Raw genomic sequence first — 11,712 nt, forward strand, 5'->3', positions numbered from 1 at the left:
TAAATAAATATTTTTTAAATTATTTTAAAAATTATTTAAACTGCACTGTTTTATTTCCAGCTGCTTCCTATGTATAAAACATGGCAAAATTGGAATTTACAGCAGCAATCTGAAGTGCAGCATTTTACAGAAACCTTCATGAGACAGAAAAGAGAACACAAAAATGAAATGGGAAAATACAGCATTTGTTTGACCAGTATGTATATACTAAAGTTGACATCCTGCACCAAAGAGGCACTTGATTATCTCTGAATATAGGTAGAAAAAAGAGAATACGAGATATTTTTCCCCAGGTTTGTTTGGCTTTAGTGATATGTGAACTTGGACTTCATAAAAGTTCCTGTTCTTGTGCTGTGTTTGCTTGGACTCATGTACTTTAGATGTAAGCTAAAATGACATTTCTCCTTTTTTTTTTTTTTTTTTTTTTTTTTGAGATGGAGTCTGGCTCTGTCACCCAGGCTGGAGTGCAGTGGCACAATCTCAGCTCATGGCAACCTCTGCCTCCTGGATTCAAGCAATTCTCCTGCCTCAGCCTCCCAAATAGCTAGGATTACAGGTGCATGCCACGACGACCAGCTACTTTGTGTATTTTTAGTGGGGACGGGGGTCTTGTTATGTTGCCGAGGCTGATCCCGAACTCCTGGCCTCAAGTGATCCACCCTCCTCGGCCTCCCAAAGTGGCGGAATTACAGACATGATCCACTGCGCCCTGCCCAAAATGACATTTTTAAAAAGAATCTCCTCACCCCTGAGGACCAATGGCTGAAGAGTGAAGCCTGAAGGAGTCTTCGTTGGTTGGTGGATCCCAAGTTAATGGCCAAACTTTGCTCTTCACAGTCTATCTCCCAAGTAGTTCATGCATTCTATTCCGCATAAGAGAAGTCTGCAAGTTCTCTGCAGGGTGATTTTCCACAGAGGAAGACCAGAAAGTAATTTCTAACAACCTTTTATTTGATTAATGTAAGAGTGAATTTGGTAATTTCAGGCAGGAAAAAAAAATAGAACTGCTTGAGTCAGTGCCTTAAGAATTCATTCATGGCCGGGCGCGGTGGCTCAAGCCTGTAATCCCAGCACTTTGGGAGGCCGAGACGGGCGGATCACGAGGTCAGGAGATCGAGACCATCCTGGCTAACAGGGTGAAACCCCGTATCTACTAAAAATACAAAAAACTAGCCGGGCGTGGTGGCGGGCGCCTGTAGTCCCAGCTACTCGGGAGGCTGAGGCAGGAGAATGGCGTGAACCCGGGAGGCGGAGCTTGCAGTGAACTGAGATCTGGCCACAGCACTCCAGCCTGGGCGACAGAGTGAGACTCCGTCTCAAAAAAAAAAAAAAATTCATTCATGAGAAAGAAATTCAACAAGTCGTGTCTGGGTTTAAAAAAAACAAAAACCATGAGTGCAAATAACCCTGCTGCAGTCTGAGACTCTCCCACTTTCTGTGTGTAGATGACTCTTCCAGACACTTGCCAGCAGTTACTGGATGATGCCTCGTGTTGAAAGTGACCTTGGGCTTTTATAAACCAGGAGATTGTAAAAATGGATCTTCATTCTACAAGAGAAGTTCTCAAAAACTCCTTGCACATCTCAGGCTATTCTTCATTTCTGCACTTTATGAAGGAACAGAGTGTCCCTGGGAACTCTGGGTAGCCTTGTGGAGAATGAGCTTCCCGAGGCTGCTTGTCCTTATCCTACAGGTCAGAAATACAAAGCATTGCCTGAATTGCCAATGTCACTTGATAGTCAGTCAAAAACAAAGGGTGAGGCCGGGCACCGTGGCTCATGCCTGTAATCCCAGCATTCTGGGAGACCAAGGCAGGCAATCTCAAGAACACCTGAGGTCAGGAGTTCGAGACCAGCCTGGCCAACATGGTGAAACCCCATCTCTACTAAAAACACAAAAATTAGCCAGGTATGGAGGTGCGTGCCTATAATCCCAGCTACTCGGGAGGCTGAGGCAGGAAAATCACTTCAACCAAGGAAGAAGAGGTTGCAGTGAGTGCAGATCGTGACACTGCACTACAGCCTGGGCAACAGAGCAAGACTCCATGTCAAAAAAAAAAAATAGCAAAAAAAACTTAAATAAATTCTCAGTGCAGAGGTTTCTAATATACGTGTGACCAATTCTAGAAACAATTTCTATAACAGTACAGGTGCTAAAGAGAATGAGAACTAAAGCTGACTCAGGAAATGGCTACGCAAAGCCTAAGAGCCAAAAAAGGAAGGTTTTTCTTCATTATCATTGATCATCCTCTTCTATTTTTCTTATTCACAAAATTAATAGATGCTTCCTTGGTAGCTTCAAAGTGAGACATTTGCTGCACTGTTTCCTTTAGAAGAAAAGAGGAAGGGATTTAGTATCACAAAGGAATTTAGAAAATAGTAGCCTTATTCTGGAAATTGCCCGAACCCAGTTTATGAAAAAAGAACCACCATAAAGGCAGGGAACTCCCTTTGATCGAAAAAATCATTAATATCAGAATAAAAGTTAGAAATCAGCAGCTATGTCATTAGTTCTCAAGTATGCCCAAATATTGTCATTTTAGGGACTAATTATTCTTTTCTCATTATTTTCTTTCTCATTATCATTCTTTTTTCAGTAATGATACTTGGTAAAAAAAAAAAATACACATTTTGCTTTCAGGTGAGGCTCAATATCACTACCTTCATTCTGATTTTTTGAAATGATCTAGAAGCATTTTTATTTTCCCTTAATTTTCCCCAGACTCATAAGGAAATGTCAGATTTCCTTTTGTTGGGCAGCCTTGCAAAAAAGAGACTCTTGAAAGACACGAAGAGAGAGCTGGGAAGGGGAGACACTGTGCACATGGCCTAAAGCACATTCCACCTTTTTATTCAAACGCTGCAGCCCATGCACTTTTGCTGTCGTGTCTTGCCATCTGCGTCCTTATTATCATTGGGAAGGAAAAGCAAACTCAGGGTCAAGCAACTAGATGTTAGATCAGTCTGGGTCACGCTTTAACCTTTGTCTGATTTAAAAAAAAAAAAAAGAAAAAGAAAAAATTATATAAAAATAAAAATAGAATAGTCCGGGATCTCCTTTTATATAGCAAACCAATGATCTTGGTTGCTAAGGATACCTTTTCACCACAAATATATAAAGTAGGCAGACTTTGACAAAAGATTAGCAATACTGAATGGAATCTTACAATGAGGCTGCCTGTTTCATACTGTTTTTCTTATGCCTGAGTGTTGTTTTAAAATGGCATTACACTTATAAATGGTATCACAAGCTCAGCTTGTTCAAAAATAATTTCAGGAACCTAATAAATCAACCTTAATAAAATCAAATTCTGCAGCCTAACCTGCAAAACTAGAATTACTATAGTTAACACTTGAATTTTTAGAATTTGTACACAGTTTCAAGTGAGGTCGAAACCGGGACTGAATTTACCACACTGACTGCCTGAAAAGCTAAAATTCACTACATTCTGCTAACTTGAGCTTCATTTCCTGCTGCCTGGTCACAGCCTAAGAGATCATTCCACACAAAAGGAAAAGGAAGAGGGGAGAGAAAATAATTGCAATGCTAATTCTTTCTATACATTATATATGGACTTTATTTCTTGGACCACAAGAAATGAATCCTTAAAATTGTCAAAACAAGAGTAACAAGCTACAACTAGTAGCTTATTAGAAAATTGTCAAAACAAAAGACTAAGAAGCTACAGGTCATCCAGAGCATGCTACCACTCCGAGAATGTCTACGTGAAAAAAAAAAAAAAATGGGCATAAGAAAAATGCTGGAAGTCACATAACTCATGAGAGTCACATATCAAATAAAAGATTCATCAAAAAACACATTGAGCCAGGTGCAGTGGCTCACACCTGTAATCCCAGCACTTTGGGAGGCCGAGGTGGGAGGATCACTTGAGGCCAGGAGTTTGAGACCAGCCTAAGCAGCATCACAAGACACAGTCTCTACAGAATTTTAAAAATTAATCAGGCATCTGCAATCCAGCCTAGGCAACAGAGGGAGACCCTGTCTCTCAACACATGCCCACATAACACACATACACATGTTAAACAGTATGTCTCTCGTACAAAACAGAAAAAAAATAATTCTTCAAAGTGTGAGCATTACAGAGGAGGGTGCTTTCAAGACAATGTCATCAGAACCCTCCTGAATAATGGAAGTCGGGATTCAGAAGATGAAGAGGCTTCCCTACATGGGACCAGGCAGGTCAGGAGCACAGCCACCCAGATCCACTCTCTTTCTATTTCACATCAGTATCAAGGCCTCCACTACATCTCTCTCCATCTAGCCACCAGTGGGCCACGCACAGGCTTCCCTGGGGCCTGGCAAGCAACATTTTTCATAAAAATTGAGCCAACATTTAAAAATGAAAACATCTGGCCGGGCGCGGTGGCTCATGCCTGTAATCCCAGCACTTTGGGAGGCCGAGGTGGGTGGATCATGAGGTCAGGAGAATCCAGACCATCCTGGCTAACACAGTGAAACCCCATCTCTACTAAAAAAAAAAAAACATACAAAACAAAGCCCAGATTTCCTGCTTCTATTAAAATCAGAGGCCAGATGAGGTGGCTCACCCCTGTAATCCCAGCACTCTGGGAGGTCGAGGCAGGTGGATCACTTGAGTCCCGGAGTTCAAGACCAGCCTGAACCACAAAGTGAGACCCCCATCTCTACAAAAAATACAAAAATTAGCTGGGTGTGGTGGTACATGCCTGTAATCCTAGCTACTTGGGAGTCTAAAGTGGAAGGATTGCTTGAGCTCAGGGAGGCCGAGGCTGCAGTGAGCCAAGATCTCACCACTGCACTCCAGTCTGGGCAACAGAGTGAGATGTTGTCTCAAAAAACAAAAACAAACAAACTAATCTGCTGGCAGTGAGCAGCAATGTGCCAGAGCTGTGCCCCCATCCCCTGCCCCGCCCACCCAACACACTAGAACAAACTAACCCTCAGTTTTCCAAACGTTTCAAAGACATGAATCCTGGAAGTATCCACATATGATTCCTCTGTTGAGGTGAAACCTAATCAAACTATGTTTAATCCCTCCAGAAATGAATCCTCTATGATTTGTTTTTAAGATGGAATGTCAGTAAACCACTGCATTTTCAACATATGTGCATTAGGTGATATTATGATATTATAAGGTCCAATGTCAAGCATGTTTTCCTTTCTTTTAAAACTTACTGATGAATTTTATTTTTCATAAAAGTCAGGTATGTTATTTACAGTTAGTTCTATACTTATAGACAGTTATTAGAATAAAAGACGAAACATATGTATTATTACACATACACCATATATATTATCAAAATGAGTTTTAAGATTTTTGCTTTTTGTTTCTTGTTTTATTCTTTGAGACAGAATCTCACTGTCACCCAGGCTGGAGTGCAATGGCGTGGTCTTGGCTCACCACAACCTCTGCCTCCTGGGTTCAAGAGATTTTCCTGCCTCAGCCTCCTGAGTAGCTGGGACTACAGGTGCATGCCACCACACCTAACTAATTTTTGTATTTTTAATAGAGATGGGTTTTCACTATGTTGGCCAGGCTGGTCTCGAACTCCTGACCTTGTGATCCACCTGCCTTGGCCTCCCAAAGTGTTGAGATTACAGACATGAGCCACCACTCCCAGCCTCTAAGTTTTTTTTTCCTCCTGGCTACAAAGATGCAGAAAACTTTCTAAGTTCTCAATGACACTAGTTTATTTTCTTTTTTATTGACAATCTTTATAACCACTGTTTCCATTTTCAGTTAGTTCATTTATAAATTCTCAGAAGCATGAAACCAACTCATTTTCTCAGTCACTAAAAGCTTCCTAAGTTTTTTTTTTTTTTTCCTAAATTGCTACTTTCAGGCTGGATGTGGTGGCTCACACCTGTAATTCCAGCACTTTGGGAGGCCGAGGTGGGAGGATCACTTGAGACCAGGAGTTCGAGACCAGTCTGGGCAACATAGCAAGACCCTTTCTCTATTTTTAAAAAGATAAAAATTAATTTATTAATAAATTGCTACTTTCAGCCAAACTCAAAATATCTCCTCTTTTACAAACCAGCCTGCTACGTATTCTGGGCGAATACGGGAAGCCTGGCATTTAGCTCAATCTCCATAGAAAAGGATAATGCTCTACACTATGAAAATGAAGGTGTTCTCACTTAACCCAGGATGAATAGGCTTGCCCCATTCTACTACCACTGTATTACTTAAAATGTTAAGCCTCACTTTGAAAAAATGTATTCATTAATTTAATAAATGAGAAAACGAATCACCGAAAATGTTAATATAATGTATGATTTACTGTATTACAAATAAATTGGGCCGGGCACAGTGGCTCATGCCTGTAATCCCAGCACTTTGGGAGGCTAAAGCGGGTGGATCACCTAAGGTCAGAAGTTCTAGACCAGCCTGGCCAAGATGGTGACACCCCATCTCTACTAAAAATACAAAATTAGCCCAGTGTGGTGGCACATGCCTGTAATCCCAGCTACTCCAGAGGCTGAGGTAGGAGAATCACATGAACTTGAGAGGCGGAGGTTGCAATGAGCTGAGATCGCACCACTGCACTCCAGTCTGGGCAACAAGAGCGAAACTCCATCTCAAACACAACACACACACGTATATTGGACACTCCCCATGCTTCAGGTACACCAATTCCAAACACAAAACTCAGCAGCAAATCTTTCTTCTTCTAAACCAGGTTCGTGTTTGAAGTAATAACATGAGGGCTGTAGGAATAGCTTTTGCCCAAAAGTGCTTCCCCCAAAAGAATACTGAAATTACTTTTCCCATTAAAAATTCTGTGAATGATGATTTATCTTCCTTCTACCAGTCATCATTAAAAATAGCTAATTTAAATTTTTATGAAGTAACTCAGAAATCTAACTGCCAAAAACCCTGAAGAGAACGAAGATACATTCCACTTTGAATGACAGCACCTAAAGAAGTGTTATTCTTCTGTGTAATGAAGAGAGCAGCCAAAAGTCTGACACGAGCTATACTATTGGCTTCAGCCTCACACCCAACCCAAGAGGAAGGCTCAGCACTCCTTGGCTCTATCCTGATCCTCTGTGGCTTCTCTGGGGCTTCCTTCCTCAATAATCTCACTCTTGCCCTCCATTCTCTTCAAGGCTACTCTTTTCCAAAGGACCCAGGGGGAACCAACCAGACAGTTTTGTATGAAATTCCTCAAATTCTAACCACAAATGTATTTATGGAATAGACAGAAAACCTGTGGAGGGTTCATGGTGAGAAGAAATGTTACTGTAGGAGGTGGAATTCTAAGATGTCCCCCAAGATTCCTGCTCCCTGGTGTACGGGCTCCATGTCATCCTCTCCCCTTGAGCATGACTGTGACTTGAGCCTACGATGGGACAGTTACTCTCATGATTATGTGACATCCTGTGACCAATGGGATTTTGCACATGTAATTAATGCCCCTTAGCAGCTGACTTTGTTGTGCGTGTGTGTTTTGGGGGGGGTTGGGGGTTTTTTGAGACGGAGTTTTGCTCTTGTCACTCAGGCTGGAATGCAATGTCACGATCTCAGCTCACTACAACCTCCACCTCCTGAGTTCAAGTGATTCTCCTGCCTCAGCCTCCTGAGTAGCTGGGATTACAGTGCCTGCCACCATGCCCAGCTAATTTTTGTACTTTTAGTAGAGACAAGGTTTCGCCATGTTGGCCAGGCTGGTCTCGAACTCCTGACCTCAGGTCATCCACCCGCCTCCACCCCACAAAGTGCTGGAGTTACGGGTGTGACCCACCACATCTGGCCTGTGTTTTTATTATTATTTTTTTTTTTTGAAAAATTGTTTAATTCGTTGCCAACATTTTTTTAAATGGGACACTTCACCCGCTTTGTTGAAAATATCTGGTACCCTGGCCCAGCATTCCTGTGTGTCCATAGCCGGCTGGAATAGTCCCCATACCTGGGGCCATACTCTCCTGTAGGCCACAGTGCTGCTGGGGCTCTACGGTGGGCATCTGTGTTTGAAACCCTGAGCATCAGCCATCAGACAGAGCCTGACCCAGTTGGAGGGTGTTATCGCCATCCCCTGAGGGCCCCAAAACTTATCTATCTCAGATATAAGAACCTGGCTCCCCACCATCCCAATTGGGAGATAAGGGCCTGGAGGACAGAATGGCAATCCACCTTTATTAGAGGAAACCCTGCACTGTAACTGTTTTAAATAATGTATGCCCTACTCCACCCAGTGCCTGGTGGGCTGCCGGGCATCCTCAACTCAGAATGGTGGTGTCTTCCAGCTTCTGCTGCTGGCTGGCAAAACTGTAGTAGTTGTCGGGGCCCAGGACCCACTTCTTGGTGTAGTCCGCATCTGTTTGAGTGTGTTGAGGAAGAGGATCCAGGTGCCCTTGGTGAAAATGATTTTCTCGTAGGCCTTCTCAATGCACTCGGCCATCTCATCCCTGATAGCGTCAAGCAGGATGTGGATGAAGGTGTAGCTCTTGGCAGGGATGTTACCCTTGACCAGGAACACCTTGTTGTAGCTGCCCTCCATCAGGTATGGCTCCAGGGACACAGAGTGCTTGATGTAGACATTGGTCTGGATGCCCTTGGCAGGCAGCCACTCTAACTGCATGTGGAACTCAGCCACCCAGTCCTGGGACAGCAGGAAGAGGGGGCGGAGGCCCAAGAGCTGGTGCATGTAGGCTGACTTGAGTAGCTCTTAGCAGCTGACTTTGAATCAATCAAAAGGAAAATTATCCTGGGCGGGCCTGACCTAATCAGGTGAGCTCTTCAAAGTCCCTGGGCCCATCCTGAAGGAGAGATTCAGAGGATGAGAGAGATTCTTCCACTGGCCTCATAGGAGCAACTGCCATGTTGGAGAGAGGACCACAGGGCGGAAAACCACAGGCGGCCTCCAGGACATGAGAAGGGAGCCCAGCTGGCCGGCAACAAGAAAGCAGAGACCACCATCCGACAACCCTTAGGAACTGAACTCTGCCAACAACCCATGAGCTTTAGATGAAGACCCTGAGCTCCAGCTGAGATTGCAGACCTGGTCGAAACCTTGAATTCAGCCTTGGGAGACCCTGAGCCCAGGACCCAGCTGTACCTGCAAGTTTAGACTCTGCTGGTCCCCAGGTCCTGGTTCCCTGAAAGGGTAACACTTCTTCCAAAGGACTAAGTAAGGGGTTCCACTGAACCTAGAGCTTCAACTGCCATTTGGGGCTTCTCATGCCAGTGAATCAGAAAGCATGTGGGAGTTATATACTAATGGCAGCAGTTACCCCTGGTTATCCTGAGGAAATAAGATTGCTTTACCTAATTGAGGCAGGGGAGAGTACGTCGGGAACTCGGGGGTTCACTAGGCCCTCCCTTGTTTCCCTACACAGCAACCACGCCTGGCAAGTACACAGGAGTTAAGGGCTCAGGTCCCTCACAGGAAAAGGTCTGGGTTTCCCACTGGACAAGCAATGGAGACTAGCAGAAAGATTAGCCAAGTGCGAGGGGAATTTAGAATGGGGAACGAGGGAAATGGTGAATATCAGTTCCAATCTGGGTACCAACCGCAGTAGAGGAAGCTGTAGCGTGAGCTTCCTGCCACCCTGTTGCAAGTCTAGCTTTTAGAAATTTCGATTGGTCATGCCAGAGGAATTGGTGACAGAATGCCATGAACCAATTGCGGGGCATGAATGAATCCAAGTGGTGCAAATGCTGGAAAATAGTGACGCCCCCAATGTGGTACCCTTATCTCCGGCCTCTTAATGCAGCCAGTCTGACTTCCAGCTGCTAGCACCTATGTCTCCTACTGCAAGCTGGAATGCCACCAAAATATGCCCATGGGAGCAAACTTTAGCCAGTGACTGACAGAGGGAAGCGTACACAAATATGCCCCAGTTTCCTTGACTTTCAAGTGAGAATAAAGTGGAGCTTCCTGACGGGGCATGGTGGTTCACACTTGTAATCCCAGCACTTTGGGAGGCAGAAATGAGCAGATCACCTGAGGTCAGGAGTTCGACACCAGCCTGGCCAACATAGTGAAACTCTGTCTCTACCAAAAATACAAAAATTAGCTGGGCGTGGTGGCACGTGCCTGTAATCCCAGCTACTTGGGAAGCTGAGCCAAGATCGTGCATGAGAATCGCTTGAACCCAGGAGGCAGAGGTTGCAGTGCGCCGAGATCACACCACTGCACTCCAGCCTGGGTGACAGACCAAGACTCCGCCTCAAATAAATAAATAAATAATATAAAGTTGTTGATCTTTTACCATATCACTTAACATGTATAAAGATAAAATGTATTTTGTATATAAAATATGCATGAAATAAAATAGATTTATTATTTATACATATACATACAAAATTTTTAGTGACATAAAACAATTTCTTACATTTCTTGACTCATAGCTTGGCTGGGCATTTCCTCTGCTGGACTTGCTCATGCGGCTGCAGTCATCTAGAAGGTCGTTTGGGCTGGAAGGTCCAAGAGGGACAAATTCCCACATGCAGTGAGTGGTTGGTACTGCTGTTGGCTGGGTGCCTCAGTTTCCCTCCGTTTCAGTCTCAGGGGAGGTTTCATAGAGGGAAGGTAAAAGCACAAAGCCTCTTAAGGTCTGGGCTCACACAACATCACTTCTGCCATGTTTTTTTGAAATTGGTTTTATTGAGGTGTAATTTACCATGAAATTCACTCATTTGAAGGGTACAATCCAATGCTATCTTTAGTAAAACTACAGAGTTGTGCAACCATCACCACAATCCAGTTGTAAAACGTTTTCTTCACCCAAAAAGATCCCTCATGCCCATTAGTAGTTAATCTCCATTTCTACCCTCAGCTTCTGACAACGACTAATCTACTTACCATCTTTAGAGATTTGTCTTTTCTGGACAGTTCTTATAAATGGAAGCATTTAATATGTTGTCTTTTGCATCTGGATTCTGGCTTCTTTTACTTAGCATAATGTTTTTGAGGTTCATCCACACTGTAACATGCATCAGCAATTTGTTCCTTTCTATGGCAGAGTAATATTTCATTGTATGAACATATAACATTTTCTTTTTGTTTGTTTGACTCCCGAGTAGACTCCCGAGTAGCTGGGATTACAAGTATGCACCACCAAGCCCGGCTAATTTTGTATTTATAGTAGAGATGGGGTTTCTCCAGGTTGGTCAGGCTGGTCTCAAACTCCCAACCTCAGGTGATCTGCCTGCCTCAGCCTCCCAAAGTGCTGGGATTACAGGCATGAGGCTCTCTTCCCGGTCAGATCACATTTTCTTTATTCATCTACCAGTTGATGGACATTTGGATTGTTTCCAGTTGTTTGTCATTACAAATAATGCTACTCTGGGCCGGGCGTGGTGGTTCACGCCTGTAATCCCAGCACTTTGGGAGGCCAAGGCAGGTGGATCACCTGAGCTCAGGAGTTCAAGACCAGCCTGGCCAACATGTGAAACCCCATCTCTATTAAAAATACAAACAAAAAAAAAGTTAGCTGGGTGTGGTGGCACATGCCTGTAAATCCCAGCTACTTGGGAGGCTGGGGCAGGAGAATCACTTGAACCCAGGAAGCAGAGGTTGCAGCGAGCTGAGATCTCACCACTGTACTCCAGCCTGGGTGACAGAGTGAGACTCCATCTCAAATAATAATAATAATAATAATGCTACTATGAGCATTCATATACAAGTTCTCATGTGCACATATATTTTCTCTTGGGTAGATACCTAGGAACGGAATTGCTGGATCACGTACTGGAAACATTAA

General features: G+C 43.8%; 1 pseudogene; it reads right to left on the reverse strand.

Annotated features, from left to right (window-relative positions):
- Positions 1–7,761: 7,761 nt before the first annotated feature.
- On the reverse strand, positions 7,762–10,233 carry LOC101024545 (annotated as a pseudogene).
- Between the last annotated feature and the right edge of the window lie 1,479 nt (positions 10,234–11,712).

Source organism: Papio anubis, chromosome 19 (assembly GCF_008728515.1).
Source record: "Papio anubis isolate 15944 chromosome 19, Panubis1.0, whole genome shotgun sequence".
NCBI classification, from domain to species: domain Eukaryota; kingdom Metazoa; phylum Chordata; class Mammalia; order Primates; family Cercopithecidae; genus Papio; species Papio anubis.